At 37.9% G+C, this 13869-nt stretch overlaps 1 protein-coding gene across 48 annotated transcripts in view; it reads left to right on the forward strand.

The window, feature by feature from the left end:
• BAZ2B (bromodomain adjacent to zinc finger domain 2B) overlaps nucleotides 1-13869 on the forward strand; it is a 90177-nt gene that overhangs the window by 11428 nt on the left and 64880 nt on the right. For 19 of the 48 annotated variants that reach the window (XM_085551952.1, XM_085551958.1, XM_085551959.1 and 16 more), the window contains exon 2: nucleotides 11528-11570. The exons of the other annotated variants lie outside the window; for them this stretch is intronic. The gene's annotated coding sequence lies outside the window, so the exon portion shown is untranslated. The remainder of the gene's footprint in view (nucleotides 1-11527; nucleotides 11571-13869) is intronic. 48 annotated transcript variants of the gene reach the window in all.

Genomic DNA, 13869 nt, shown 5'->3' on the forward strand with positions numbered 1-13869 from the left:
TGAACCTTCGTTTTGAATTACTGTTGCTGTTTATATTGTTATAAATATCAGTCTGATCTTAGATAATTAGTGCATACAGAGTAATATATGTCATAATAGAAAAATACAGGTAAGTTTCAGATGACTGCAGAAATTATTATTACTTTGTGAGGGATTGAACATGAGTCATCTCTGACTACTGGTTATTCACAGCATTATTTTGATCAGCACTATTAGTCCCGTTGCTCATTCCTGGTTCATTACTGTGCTGTTTTTGCGCTGAATTTAAGACGTGTTCTTGCGTATGAAGTAGAATAATTTTTGGTAACATAACCTTACAGATTTTTCCCATATTTATTCCTTTCTGGGTATCCGTGTAGGTATCTGGTATGTCACTGGTGAAGCTGTTAGATCTGCAGCATTTGTAAATGGAGTGACCACCCTGGATGTTCTGTACTTGTTTCCCTTTTTTTCTGTCTCTAGAAAACTTATTGTAGAGAAGATGATACTTTTTGTTCTGTTGATTGAATAAGTTCTTGGAACACCACAGGCACTCCTATTGATGCATGTAACTCTTTATTTAAGCTAGCAGGAGACACAGGGGAAAAATCCTTGTATGCTAAGGGCCGTAACCTGTTGTTAGTTTCAGCACAGTGAAAATAAATGGTGAAAAGCTGCTGGGCTTGATGATCTCTGAAGATCTCTTCAAACTAAACTACTGTATTCTGATGGTTACAGGAGGAAAATACTCAAAAAGAAACTGTCCATGAAAAGGCAGAATTAGAGAGTGATGCATAGATCAAAGGAATCACTTACAATTTGCTGTATGTTGGTTGTAGGTGTGATTGAAGCATTGTCTGATCAGAACCATTTTCTTCTGTGAGACAGTGGCCAAGTTTATCAGTAGTTGCTGAGAATATTTTAATTTGATCTCAGTTGCATTTGGTAACTCAAGACTGAGTTGATCAGAAGAAACAGAGAGAAAACAAAAGCAATTTATGTTCTAAAACGAGCTCTCAGACAAGCTCTTCTGTAACAGTGCCAGATATGCATGAGTAAATGAATGGGAACTACGTGCATGGCAGTGTATGTGTTTCTACATCGGAAGTGAGGTGAAGGATTTTACTGGATAATGAAATGAAGAATTTGATGCTTCTGCTCATATTTCATTAGCTATTTTAAGGAGTATTTTTTAACTCATCTCACTGAGCTTTTAATTTTGTGTTTTATGTTTATTTATGTTTTGTAGTGAAGAGGTCACTTTTTGTGAAGCAACCTCAGCTGTTTAATTTCTGTTTTCCTTCTGCCACATCAGTTGCCATGGGAGCAAAAGCATAACTAGGAAACCAGCAGGCAGCAACTAAGGTTGACTTAGTTTCTCCATCTTTTTTCATAGGAGCAGTTGTTTTTGGAGGGCAGGATAGTGTAAGTACTTGTTAGTTTGGTGACTCTCCGTTACCTTTTGGTTACTCATCTGACTTGGAAAAAAGAGCACTTAAAAATGAGGTTTTTGTTTAACTTCAGGAATAGGATGTGAATAGTCTGATCATTGTTTCAGTAGAAAATGGCGTTGAAGAGCAGCTTTGTTTTAGGTTTTGGGAAATGATTTTAGTGTTTGACATATGTGTGTGGTTTCTTTAAAATAAATACATAAATCGTGCGTCTTTCCACAGAATCATAAAACTAAACACTTTGGCTCTACTTGGTGCCTTCCAAAATGTTTACTTAAATCCATGACTGAAAGACGTGGATTGCAAGTAAAATTCCATTCAGGCCAAACTGCTTTCTCTGATGAAATATTTTTAAAACGGTTACATGCTGTTTGTGTAAACAAACATTTGAACTATGGACTGTCTCAAGTCTTCAGTGATGCTGGAGCAGATTAACTTTTTCTTGGAGTACTGGCTATGTTGTGCAGTTGGGTAATTGCTAACCAAAATCACAAAGGTTTAAGTGAACCTGAAGCTTATGGACTGCTTGCTTTGATGCATTTGAATAGTTACTGTTGTATTTGAACATTTGCCTAATGGAGCTGCTTTGGAAAACATCTAAATTTGTGTAGTGTGTAATAGTTTTTTCTGTGTATTAGCATATTTAAATATTTGGAGCAAAATTACAAAGAAATATTGTGTATGCTATAGCCATGAGATAGCAATTTACAGATTAGAGGAAGAAATGAAAGTGCATCTTTAAACAGGAGGAAATAGAAAAAAAAGAAGAATTCCATATATACTCTCCAAGTATAAGATGTAGAGTTCTGAGTTTGTGTCACAAGTTTTGAAGTTCCAAGCCCCCTGAAACAGCATGAGAGGGGCAGGCATGGAATGCTTAAAGAGAAAGGGAATTTTGATTGCCGTGCAGCAACACGTTAGAGTTATATTTAAAGCAAACTTTTTGTTTTTATGTACTTAAAACTCTTCTTTAAGTTGAACTATGCCTTGGTGTTATTTAATGATATTTTTACAAACTGTCAGAAAAGGTCTTCAATGAAGGGCCAAACTTCAGGAATAAGCACAAGGTGAAGCTACTCGTGGAAGGTGTGGGCTCATAGATGGAGCATAAGTTGGCCAATATGAGTTCTCTTGCTTCTTTGGAAAGTAATTCTGAGTCTAGTGCAGTAAATCAAACTTGCATGAAAAGTACCAATTTCTGTAAATTATGACTTAAAAAAACCCACAAAACCAAAAAAATGACAGCAATAAAAAAACAGTCAACTTGAGGACTACGATGTTTTCACTGTATTGAATGCCTAATGCTATTACAGTGGAGACTTTTTTTTGTATTGCAAGTAAGTGGCAACTAAATTCCCAGTGATGTGTTTGACCAGCGTAGTAAATATGAAGTGTTTAAACTACTTCCATTCTTCCAATAGTCCTCGCAGTAGCTGAGACATGGAGTTTGCACACAGTTGGCAGCTCCACCAGTTTCAGGTTCAGGAGATGACCTATTGTTGTTGCCAGTGCGAACCACTAGTACTTAAAAGCTTAGCTTTCTTGTGGGTAATAGCTCTTGGAAATGCAGGTGTTAAAATAGGAGTATCTCAGAATGTTACTGCCTATGACAATCATGTTATTTTTAATGAGACAAGCCTGAGTGTGTGTTATCTGTCAAATGCAGGCTTAGCTATTAGAATGGTGTTGCCGTACATCGATATACTGTGTTTAACTTATAAAAACAGGAATAATGATGCTACGAATTTGAAAGATTGTATATGATTTGAGTGTTGAAATATAAGTTCTTTATTCACTACTTTAAATTGATTGCTTTCTTAGGAGAGGTTACATGGTATACTGATATCCCAACAATATTTTAAAAAAACAACAAACTTTTTGGATATTAGTTACTCGGAAAGCTATCTTATGTTGGTTAACCTAATTTACATACTTAGTTGAAGTGTACTTAGTAGTGTAGGTTAATATTTAGTTTATATACGTTAGGAAAGTGATGCCTCCAGATCATAGATACACTTACTAAATGGGACATAGAAAAGTTAGGTGAAACTGATCCAGTGCAGGGCACTGTTACATGTCTGTGATGTGCTGCAGAGTGCTAGGTGAGATGTATGTACTGGCTCAGCACTGCTTGAACTCTTTGGTTTTCTGCAGGGGATATGCTTACTCTCATGCTCTGTTTCAGTGAAGGAGATAAAGGCACTTGTTTACTTGCTTATATACCTGCCAGAACTTGAACATTGTAAAGATCTCATGAAACTTTATTATGTGAAAATAAAGTTTTCCCCCAGATGTCGTGTAAATGTGAGTCAGATGTGTGTCCTACCTTCATACAGAAGCGTAGCCTAGCCATTCTTTTAAGGAATGAAAGGTGTAGAGTTATTTTGCAGCATCTCAGCCTTAAATTAGTCCATATTTGGGCTCTGTGATGTCAGTAGTAACATTAATGCTATTCTAATAGCTTTATGAATTTGGGGATTTTTTTGTCTTCAAACATGGTAGTTAACTTTTTGTCAACAAAAATTATTCAGCCAGATTTTAGCAGTCTGCTGCTCTAATTAACTGGTACTTTGATTTTACCTCATATATACTGAATAATAGTAGTCAGAAAAACTTGAGCTTTAATTTTACTTTCCCCTTTCCTGGGCAGGTACCAAGTTTAGCACCTTGCTTTAGACTACCTAGGAAAACCCAGCCTTTCCCAGAGATCATTGTCAGAGATTACAGGAAGATAATGGTGTGTGTCTGCTTGTACCGTGAATACGGCATTTGAATTGTTTTATATGTAAAAGTGTGACTTTGTGTGCACAGTATTCGCACTGTAGTTCTGACAGATGTCAGGTACCATCCCAATTAAAAAGCTAATTGTGGTGCATAGAGTGCTGGTATGAAATGCTGTAGAACACTGGTTCTACGTAATGTAGATTTTAAAAACTCTTTAAATGTTATTGTCTTAGATCCACATCCTCGTAAGCCTGAGAGCTGCAGATTAGTTTGAATTTGCACTTTATTGTGAGTGGAGATTGATTTCAAATGCCTTTTGTGAGAGAAGCAAATAATGTCTGGGGAAAAAAAAAAAGACTTCTGCAGTGTTTCTGGTTAGTATGAATGACACAGGGCATTTCTTCTCTGAGTGCTTGTTATCAATACATGTAAAACCTTACAATCATGTTGGCTGTTCAGTAACTTCTCTTTGCAGTTCATTGTCAGCCACAAGTGAAAGCAGGGTAGATGCTGGAAGCTGTGTTGAAAAGGATGCAGGGGTTCAGCCTGCCAGCTGAGGGACTGGCAGTTTGTGCTATGCCAGCTCTCTCATTCATTAGCACACACATCTCCACCATGTCGCCATCCTTGCCAAGTGGGTTGTTGAAGAACCTAATTTAGGGCAGCAGCAAAGGACAAAGGACCATCATAGAACACTTTGCTTGCAGCAGATTTTTGTTGGTGGTGGTGCTCCGCATCAATAGCGAAGTAACTGCAAATCCATTGCTTGTGTCTTTGGCATTAAACTTTTTTGTGTATGTTACGTGGGTACTAGGGCTTATGTTTATAGAATGAATATTAATGTATCAATATTTGTGTTTTTTTTTTTCCCATGTATTGCTATTATTTAGCTTATATCACTTATATTTGTTAATGATAATTCCCAATACAAGTCTGTCACACTTGGATTTGAGTGTTTTTCTTCTCTAACAGCATAAAACTGGCAGAGTACGTGGTTCTTGTGGACAGAACTGGAGAGTGGATTCCATGAATTACTGAAGACAGAATCTGATATTACAATCAAAGTGCTGAGTCAGAGAAACTGTATCATGTTTGTGGGAAGTGGCAGTCAATGAAAACTAACTAAGTGATGTGAAAGCCCTTCAGCATTTTTAGATGAGCTTTGCTGAAAGTTCATTTTTTACCACTCTTGACTCTTGCTTAAAATTCCTAATCATAACATAGGCTTTTTTGTTTCTGCTGATGCCATTGTTTAATCCACCATAACAGTGAAAGGTCCCAAGTAGGAAAGGTTCACGGCCCAACAGTTCCTAACATGCCAACAGTGCTCTGATGAACCATATGGCTGTTGGTCTTTCAAGGAGAATTCTTAGAAGATCAGTGTAGGAACACTGTCTAGTCAATGTGTGAGATGGTCAGCAATGTGAATAATAAAAACGTTCATTCCTTTTTCACTCTGAAACTTGATCTAGATTTGAGTAAGAAGAAAATGATGCTACAAAGCAACACGTTTCGTAGACAGTGTTTTACCTGAGTAAAGCAAAAAGCATTGGAAAGCTTAATTTGTAACTGTACGAAACTAAATAGTCTATCAGGTTATGAATTAACCTTTATGTGGCCTCTTGCACTGAGAGACTAGTTCCTCACATGGTTTATATATAAATAGTCAGCACCTGGAAATCAGTTTGTGTAGTTATGTCAGTATTAGAATTATTATTGTTTTTCAAATATTTGAAAATGGTAAAACAAGCAAATTGAAATTCATCAAGATGTAGAGGGGTAGATAACAATTCCATGTCTAATAGGGAATGTCTGTAGAAGGTGTTTACTTGATCATTAACAGGCAATCTTGTCTATGTTTATGGAGGTGGATCACTATGCCTGGAGAACTGAAAAAGAGAGAAGTCCCTGGCTGCATAAGAAAAGTACTTTAATAAAAGAATGAGGATGGACTGCATGCCTCAGTCTTACAATTTATGACAGATTTATAGTCCCTGTGTGCAGTATTCCATCAGCTGGTGGACAAACTCCTTTGTTTTATCTACCAGAGGTATAGTCTGAGGACTGGGAAAAGATTATATATATAGAGCTGGAGTCATTTGTATGTTTTTTTAAGAGCCTATCATTGGTTTTTTTCTTCATCCACACTAAACTGGCCTCTGTTATTTACTGTTCTGTTGCCTTTCTTAGCAGACTGTGGTTTTCTCATATATCCTATTAGTCAGTTGAGAATAGTCAAGTGTTTTCTGTGGTGAACTCTCCCTGCTGTTTTGTAGGCCTGCTAAGTAGTCTCTTGTGGTTTGCAGATTCAGGCAGCACATTAATGGGAGGTGGTTTAAAAAATGTTCAGTTTCTGAAACTTTATCATATATTCCCATAACTCTTACCTTGTCAATTGTACCATCATGCATTTTTTTTGTCCGATTTGTTTGCCCTATATCCCTAATTTGCACAAATTGGTTCTTCAGACTTCACTTCATCTAAGTTGATAAAAGCCATTTTGAAATGATTTCTAAAAATATTTGATTTCTCAATTTATTTCCCCAGAATTGTATATTGGAGGGGTAAGGCTTCTCTTTCTCTTCCTTTTGATTATTCAGAAGAAAGTATTGCGAAGTGCCTGATTGACATGTGCCAGACTTCAATAGGTATTAATGACTCTTCTGCTAAAACTTGAAAGTATGTATCTCATCCTCCATAATGAAGCTTGCTTCAATTTTCTCAAATATTTATCTAAGTTTTAAGGAGTAAGTGCCTCTATCTTATCAATCTTCTGTCTACTGAATTTTCAAGAAATACTAACTATTGTAATATATTAACAGGGGTATTAGGGTTAGATTAAAACTCCTTTATGTTACTTTATCATTCTTTTATGAAATCAGAACTTTGTTTGCTTTCCCGTCACAGAAAGCATCCAAAGTAGATGGGTCTTGAATTACTGATGAAAACCAGAAAGCACAGAACTTGAAAACTCAGGATTTATTATTATTATTATTTATTTATTTTTTAACTTTCATTGCTTTTCAATGTAACTAGGAGGAGTACTGTGTGAGTTATTTTGTAGCATATTTGCATTGGAGAAGCAAGAAAGCTGCAGTCACGAAAGAAAACTTCCCACTTGGTGGCTTCATGGTAGAGAATTCTGCAGTGTTTTCAGAATCTAAATTTTGATTTAATTACGTTTCCCTTGACAGAATATAAACTAGTTATCCCAGTCTTGCATTAAAAAACAAACAAAAAAAAGCAAGCATAACGATAAGTAACAAAGGTGGGAATTGACCTCACCTAGTCTTCCTACTTAATTCATACCTTAATTAGCTCCATTTATAGCTAATATTTATAAGCTAATATTAAGCGCATATATATATATTTTCAATTTTGTAAATATGGAAATAATGACACAGAGGAAAGAACGAGGTGACAGGGAAGTTACCATGTTAATCATGAAATTTTTCAAGAAAATTACTTGTCCACAGTAACTGTCCAGTTTCTGCAGAGAAAAGAAATAGTTTGCACAGCTGTGTCTTTGTAGCACCTCAGTCACAGAACCATAGGGGCTGGAAGGGTCCTTCAGAGATCGAGCCCAACCACCCTGCCAAAGCAGGTTCCTTACACCAGGTTGCACGAGTAGGCATCCAAGCAGGTCTTGAATATCTCCAGAGAAGGAGACTCCACAGCCCCCCTGTGCAGCCCGTTCCAGAGCTCCATCTCCTTCACCATAAAGACGTTCTTGCGCACATTCATGCGGAACTTCCAATGCTCCAGTTTCTGGCCATTTCCCCTTGTCCCGTCTCCACACGCTGCTGAGAAGAGTCTGCCCTCGACACTTTGCCCCCCACACCTCAGATATTTATAGACCTGGATTGGGTCCCCTCTCAGTCTGCTTTTCTCAAACAGAGACAGACCCATCTCACAGGGGAGATGCTCCAGGCCCTTCACCATTGTAGTGGCCCTCTGCTGGTCTCTTTCCAAGAGATCCCTGTCTTTTTTGAACTGGGGAGCCCAGAACTGGACGCCCCAGATGAGGCCTCACCAGGGCAGAGTAGAGGGGGAGGATCACCTCCCTCAGCCTGCTGGACACGCTCTTTTTAATGCACCCCAGGATGCCATTGGCCTTTTTGGCTACAAGGACACACTGCTGCCTCATAGCCAATCTCTCGTCCACCAGGACGCCCAGGTCCCTCTCACTACAACTTGGGTCACTACAACCCAAGCTGCCCCTGACCTTTACTTCTTAACAAGTCCTTCCTCGTTAGTGAGAACTGAGATATTTCAATTGCGTTGAGCTGATGATGGGAAACAGGAGAGTAAAAGAAGCATACAGTCTCCTTCTGCAGGCATTCATTACTTTTCTATTTTTTTCCACAATCTTGTAAATATTCAACTTCTACCAGATCACGTTCACTATTGCTTTTTAGCTCAATTTTCCACTTGATGTAGTATTTGTGTACCCAAGACACCTATTTACTCTACTTTAGGCACTAGCATGAAAACAATTTTAATTACAGTATTCTTTGGTATTAGATGCTTCTTGTGTTTCAAAAATATAAATTTATAATGTATGTGGATTGTTTTTTTAATGATTTATCTTTGGAAGCTTAGAAAACAGAAATCTGGAATTTTTCCTTTTGTATTTTAATTTTATCCCAACTGTGAAAACTCTACTCGATCAGCTACAAATTCAGCAAGCATAAGGATGGACTCGACAGTAAGCAGCAATCACAAATACATTTGCAGTAATTGGTGTGGCACTTAGTTATTATAATTGATGTATGTATGCTGGTTATCTAGTTGCACCGCATTCTAGAAGTGTTGGCTGTAAGTCTTTAGAAACATCTGATAGGCAGCTCTAAATATACTAAGAGAGTCAAAACCCTGAGCTGTCAAAAGGGTGTGCTGTTATTCTTACCTCTAATACTCAATGAGGACTATCTAATCCATTTTTGATTGGGATTACCAAAATTCTTGCTTTTCCAAGTAGAAGTTTGAACGCTTTTTGAGGCAGCGCTGCTTTCAGCAAATTGGTATCGTTTTCTACTATGCCTTACTTGGTTTTATTCTGAGATGTTGCCAAAAGGGGCAGCTGCAGTCCTGTAGCTGCATCCCAGCTCTCTTTTGCACTGGGCTTGTTCAGCTGCCAAGTGGAGTGTGGGGTGAATTGATCTGATGAAGGATGTCTCTCTGTGTGTAAACAGACTACAGGTTGCTTTACTGTAGTGCATCTCAATCTGCATTACAGCTGGCCAGCAGAGAGCCGTGTTTTGGCATTACCGAGCATGCAAGTGTACTCGTACTAATTTAGGTAGTGTCAGAATGGACTGATTGTCAGAAGTAATAGGATGAGAAGGAGGAGTATTTTCAAAATATTATGGTCAGTTAACTTTTATAACTGAGTGTAAGAATACTTCTGGAAGGTAAAGAATCTGGCTTATGGAAATGTGTGCGATGACTTTGGACAGCTAATGCTGGCACCTGTGCATAGTCCTGAAGAAGAGGATTAGTTTTGAACTGGCTACCTTAGGGGTTGCCAGCGATGGAAAGGCAGTAGACACGCAGGTACTCTGTTGGCTGATTTAACTTGCTTAACATGCTTAACTGTGTTGTGTGCTACGAGAAAGTAGTTCCGCTGTAAGTTTAGCGTAACCTTTTCTAAAAAGCAGCTAAGCAGTCAGTTGTAGTGCGAATTCAGCCTATTTATGGGAGCCTTCCCTCTCAGAATCTATCAAGCGGTACGATCTATTTTGTTTTTGACCTTGATTTTGAGAAGCCAGATGCCTTGCTATAATTCCAGGCTGCTTTGTATAAATTGTACTCTGTATTTATGGCAACCCAGTTTAAAGTCATAGGGTACAGAGTCTGCAGGCTTCATGGTGACTCCATCCCTGCCCCCATGCACGTTTCTTACATTGTCTTGCTTGATGTCCTTTGTGATATTAGTGCTGTACCTTTTCCCTACCACTTCCTCATACATTTGCACATAATATGCAAATTACTTACTAGGTTTTGGAATGTTAACCAGAAGATTACCATGCCACTTCCTGACAGCCTCTTTTTCTGACCTGACTTCAACCTGCAACTATTTAGTGGTTTTGAGTCATTTGTGGAAGCCCAGGGTTGACGCTGACCTCATATCACCCTTCTGCAAGTCTTCTGCTGAGGCACCAGAGCCCTGGATCCCATTCAGGACTTGTTCCAGGCCTTCAGGAAGGCTTGCATGTACTGTGGCTTTGTTAGCTCAGCCTGCCTCCCCACCTGACCATGCGGGTCATGCATTGGAGTGGGTTGCTCAGGGAGGTGGAGGATTCCTTGTCTGTGGAGGGGTTTAGGAAACGTGTCGACACTGCATTAAGGAACATGGCTTAATGGTGGGGCTTTGTAGGTCATGGTTGTACTTGATAGTCTTGAAGGTGTTTTTCAGCCTCGGTGATTCTATGATTTTATGAACTGTATTTGAACAGGCAGCAGATGTTTTTGGTTTTTTTTTCTTCTATAATGACTGAAGGTGAACTGAAAATTATATTGTGCTATTTAAGATTGGAGTTTAGTTAGTCTTTAGTGAAAGGAGGCTATGAAAATATGGATGTACTTGGCTGAAGTGAATTTTACATTATACACTGCAGTAGTTTGTTCAGTAGGAAGCTCTGTTGAATGCTTCATGCAATACAAAGTGACCTTACTTACCACATAGACTCACAGGATCTTATGGGACTTTTTGTACTTCATGAAGGGTTCCAGTCACTCAAAAGCAATTTAAGTCTTCAAAATAGTTTTAATTTTTCAGGTGCTCAGGGATATGATTTAGCGGAGGATTGTAAGAGTTAGGGTACTATGGTTAGGCTGCGGTTGGACTTGATGATCTTCTAGGTCTTTTCCAACCTGGGTAATTCTGTCGTTTTACGATTCAGTGATTTGTGTGTATTTTGTACTGATATTGGGGTGTTTTTGAATTCTTGTATCATGAACAGAATTTGAAATGCTTGTGCCAAAGAAAATCAGTAATGCGAAAAATATTGCTTCCATATAAACAAAATCAGAAATGACTGTTGATTTCAGTGAGGCCAAAATTCTGTTTGCACTTTAAGGCACAGAATCCTTTTTGCAGTTCAGTAAGATTAAAATGGGTACATGTTTGAACATCTGATTACAACCCAAAAAGTATGATTGTATACAACTTGGTTTAAAGTATTGTTGTTTTAATGGATTCATATTTGGGAATGTGCAATAATTACAGTGTTTGCAGTATACTGGAAATTAATTTTACGGTCTTCTTTTTTGAGAAATCTTATGTTTAATGCGTTTTGTTTTTTTTTAAAATAAAAGTTACTTGATGAAAGGCTGACTGTGCTGATTGTTAATTGTTTTCTGTTTTGCAGCTCACAAAACAGCGATGTCACAGAACTGAACACATTTGTCACAGTAAGTTTGCCGCAGCATGAAGCATTCTGATGATTTTCTGGGGTGCATCAATCACACATAATAAAGGAAGATGTGTAGTGCCCAGTTCTACATCTAGGTCCTGATTGAGCAAGGTGTGAAGTATGGTTAAACTAAATCTCTTAGCTATTTAGTCCACATGTGTAATTATTTCTGTGACTCCAGTTTTTACCATTGGGTAAGTTTTTAATCAGCACCATGATAGCGCTGTAACAGTGAGTGATTACTTTAATATAGAATTGAAATATAAATTTGACAGTATTACACTATTTCAGTGTAGTTTTGACATCTGACTTTGTTCAGTTTAGAGAACATTCAGAATGAGTTGGGAGATCCTGCTAAAAGTTGTGATTCCGAAATCAGTTTTTGCAACCTGCAGAAATAATTTTGAATGCTCAGAGATTTCTTGTGTTATTTTGCAACATAAATGGCTATCGTTTTTTACTGATAGCTTATCGGACTATTAGTAAATGAAACATTTTGCATTCATATTAATTTGCTTATTTTTTTCAGGGTAAAGAAACAAAGTTCTTGTGTCTTAGTCATTTACTTTAGGCAAACTTAATGGTGAAAACTAAAACAGCAGATTTTCAGGTGGAAAAAACTTATTCAACATAGTCATCACCATTAGTCGTGTGTTGTACCAGCTATAGACAAGGGTCTGAATGCTGCACTCTCAGAAACCTGCATCAATGGAGGTGACCCACTGTTTTCCAGCTGCTATGATGGCATTGCTGCTAGGAAGATACAGCCCATGCAGTCCATTTTTCATTGAGGAGCAGAATGTACCAAAAATGGACTATGTGGTGGGAGTGATGACAGTCAAGATTCTGTGTGTTGTGCAGTCTTCAGTGTTCTGCCCCCCCCCCAGTGTGGTGCCTGGTGTTACTGCGTTGCAGGACAAAGGTCGTCTTCTGCTCTGCCCTGACTCTGGGAGCTGGAGCCTTCAGCTTGGTGATGTAGTGGTAAGAGCTGATGGTTTGTTTGGTTCCAGGAAGTCCAGAAAGATCCTCCCTTTCCTGTCCCAGAATATGGCTGACATCACTTTACCTGCTGAAGGCTGTATCTTGAGCTTTTCTTCAATAGGGAATTCACATGTCACTGTTTCGTGGCCTGCTGTTCTGATTCCAGCTTGTAGTAGTGACACCACATGTTGCTACCAGTTATGGTGTGATTGAGCAACTGTCACCTTTGGCCTCATGTTGATATAATAGATCCTGAAAAACTTGCTTATGGTGTTCTTTCTGTTCCTGTATGAGCGCTTGTAAGACCTACCTGGTGCAATTTTTATGATGTTCCAACATTGCCACCATCATTTCCAATGCACTGAAGCTGATATTCAAACGTTTTACAAGATCCTGGTCGTAATCTGCTACTTGAGGTAACTGAGATGATTGAGACATTCTTCATTTTGTGGGGTGACAACAGTGTATGGCTGTCCTACATATGTAGTTTATTTTTATTTTGTGTGTGTGTGTGTTTGTAAATACTCAAAGATGCAGAGAATTATTGTGAAAGTGCCTTTGGTTATGAAAATGAAATCTTCCTATTTTTATTCCCCTAAAATAAGCTGTTCCCAGTGCTTGTAGTAATGGCATTTGAGAAGTAGAAGTTTTTCCTTGGCAGTGTATGTTGGTATGTGTTTGGCAAGGTCTGAAAAAATATCTGCTTCTGTCATAGAACTAACATCTGCAGATTTAATTAAATCTTTTCTTCAGTACAATAGCAATTAACATTTGTTTGATAAAGTAGGAATAATACGATATTCAGAGTTTTCTGTGCCTCAAGTAACTATACAAGGTTTAAGTAAAGGGTAGAAAACAATTACTTTTTTTTTTCCTTTTTTAAAATAATTTTATAAACATGTTTCTCATTTAAAAAAATTGAAATAAAAGTAGCTTGTTACCAGTGGAGAATATGTTTTATGTTGCTGAAATATCTGCAGCAAGTGTAATTGTATGTACATGTGTATGCTTGTGTGAGGTTTTGGATTTTGTTACCAAGGGAAAACCTCAAACTACAATTTACCAAAGAAAGGTGATGGAAGAAAAACTACCACATGAATGAGAATTCCATAGAATGAACTCACAGGTGACGTTTCTGTTTAGAATATGTGGGTTTATTGCAGCTTTTTGGAGTGCAATTTAAAATGAACACAAAACACCTCTGACATAATTCTTGGAAAAGATTCTAGTAAGTATTTAAATGCTAATGCTGAAAACCAGAATTAGAAATGGCTATGCTGAAAGAGTTAAAAGGCAGATTCTGATTAAGTATTGTC

The sequence above is a fragment of the Coturnix japonica genome, chromosome 7 (assembly GCF_054131305.1).
Source record: "Coturnix japonica strain WE chromosome 7, WE-NBRP24, whole genome shotgun sequence".
NCBI lineage: Eukaryota > Metazoa > Chordata > Aves > Galliformes > Phasianidae > Coturnix > Coturnix japonica.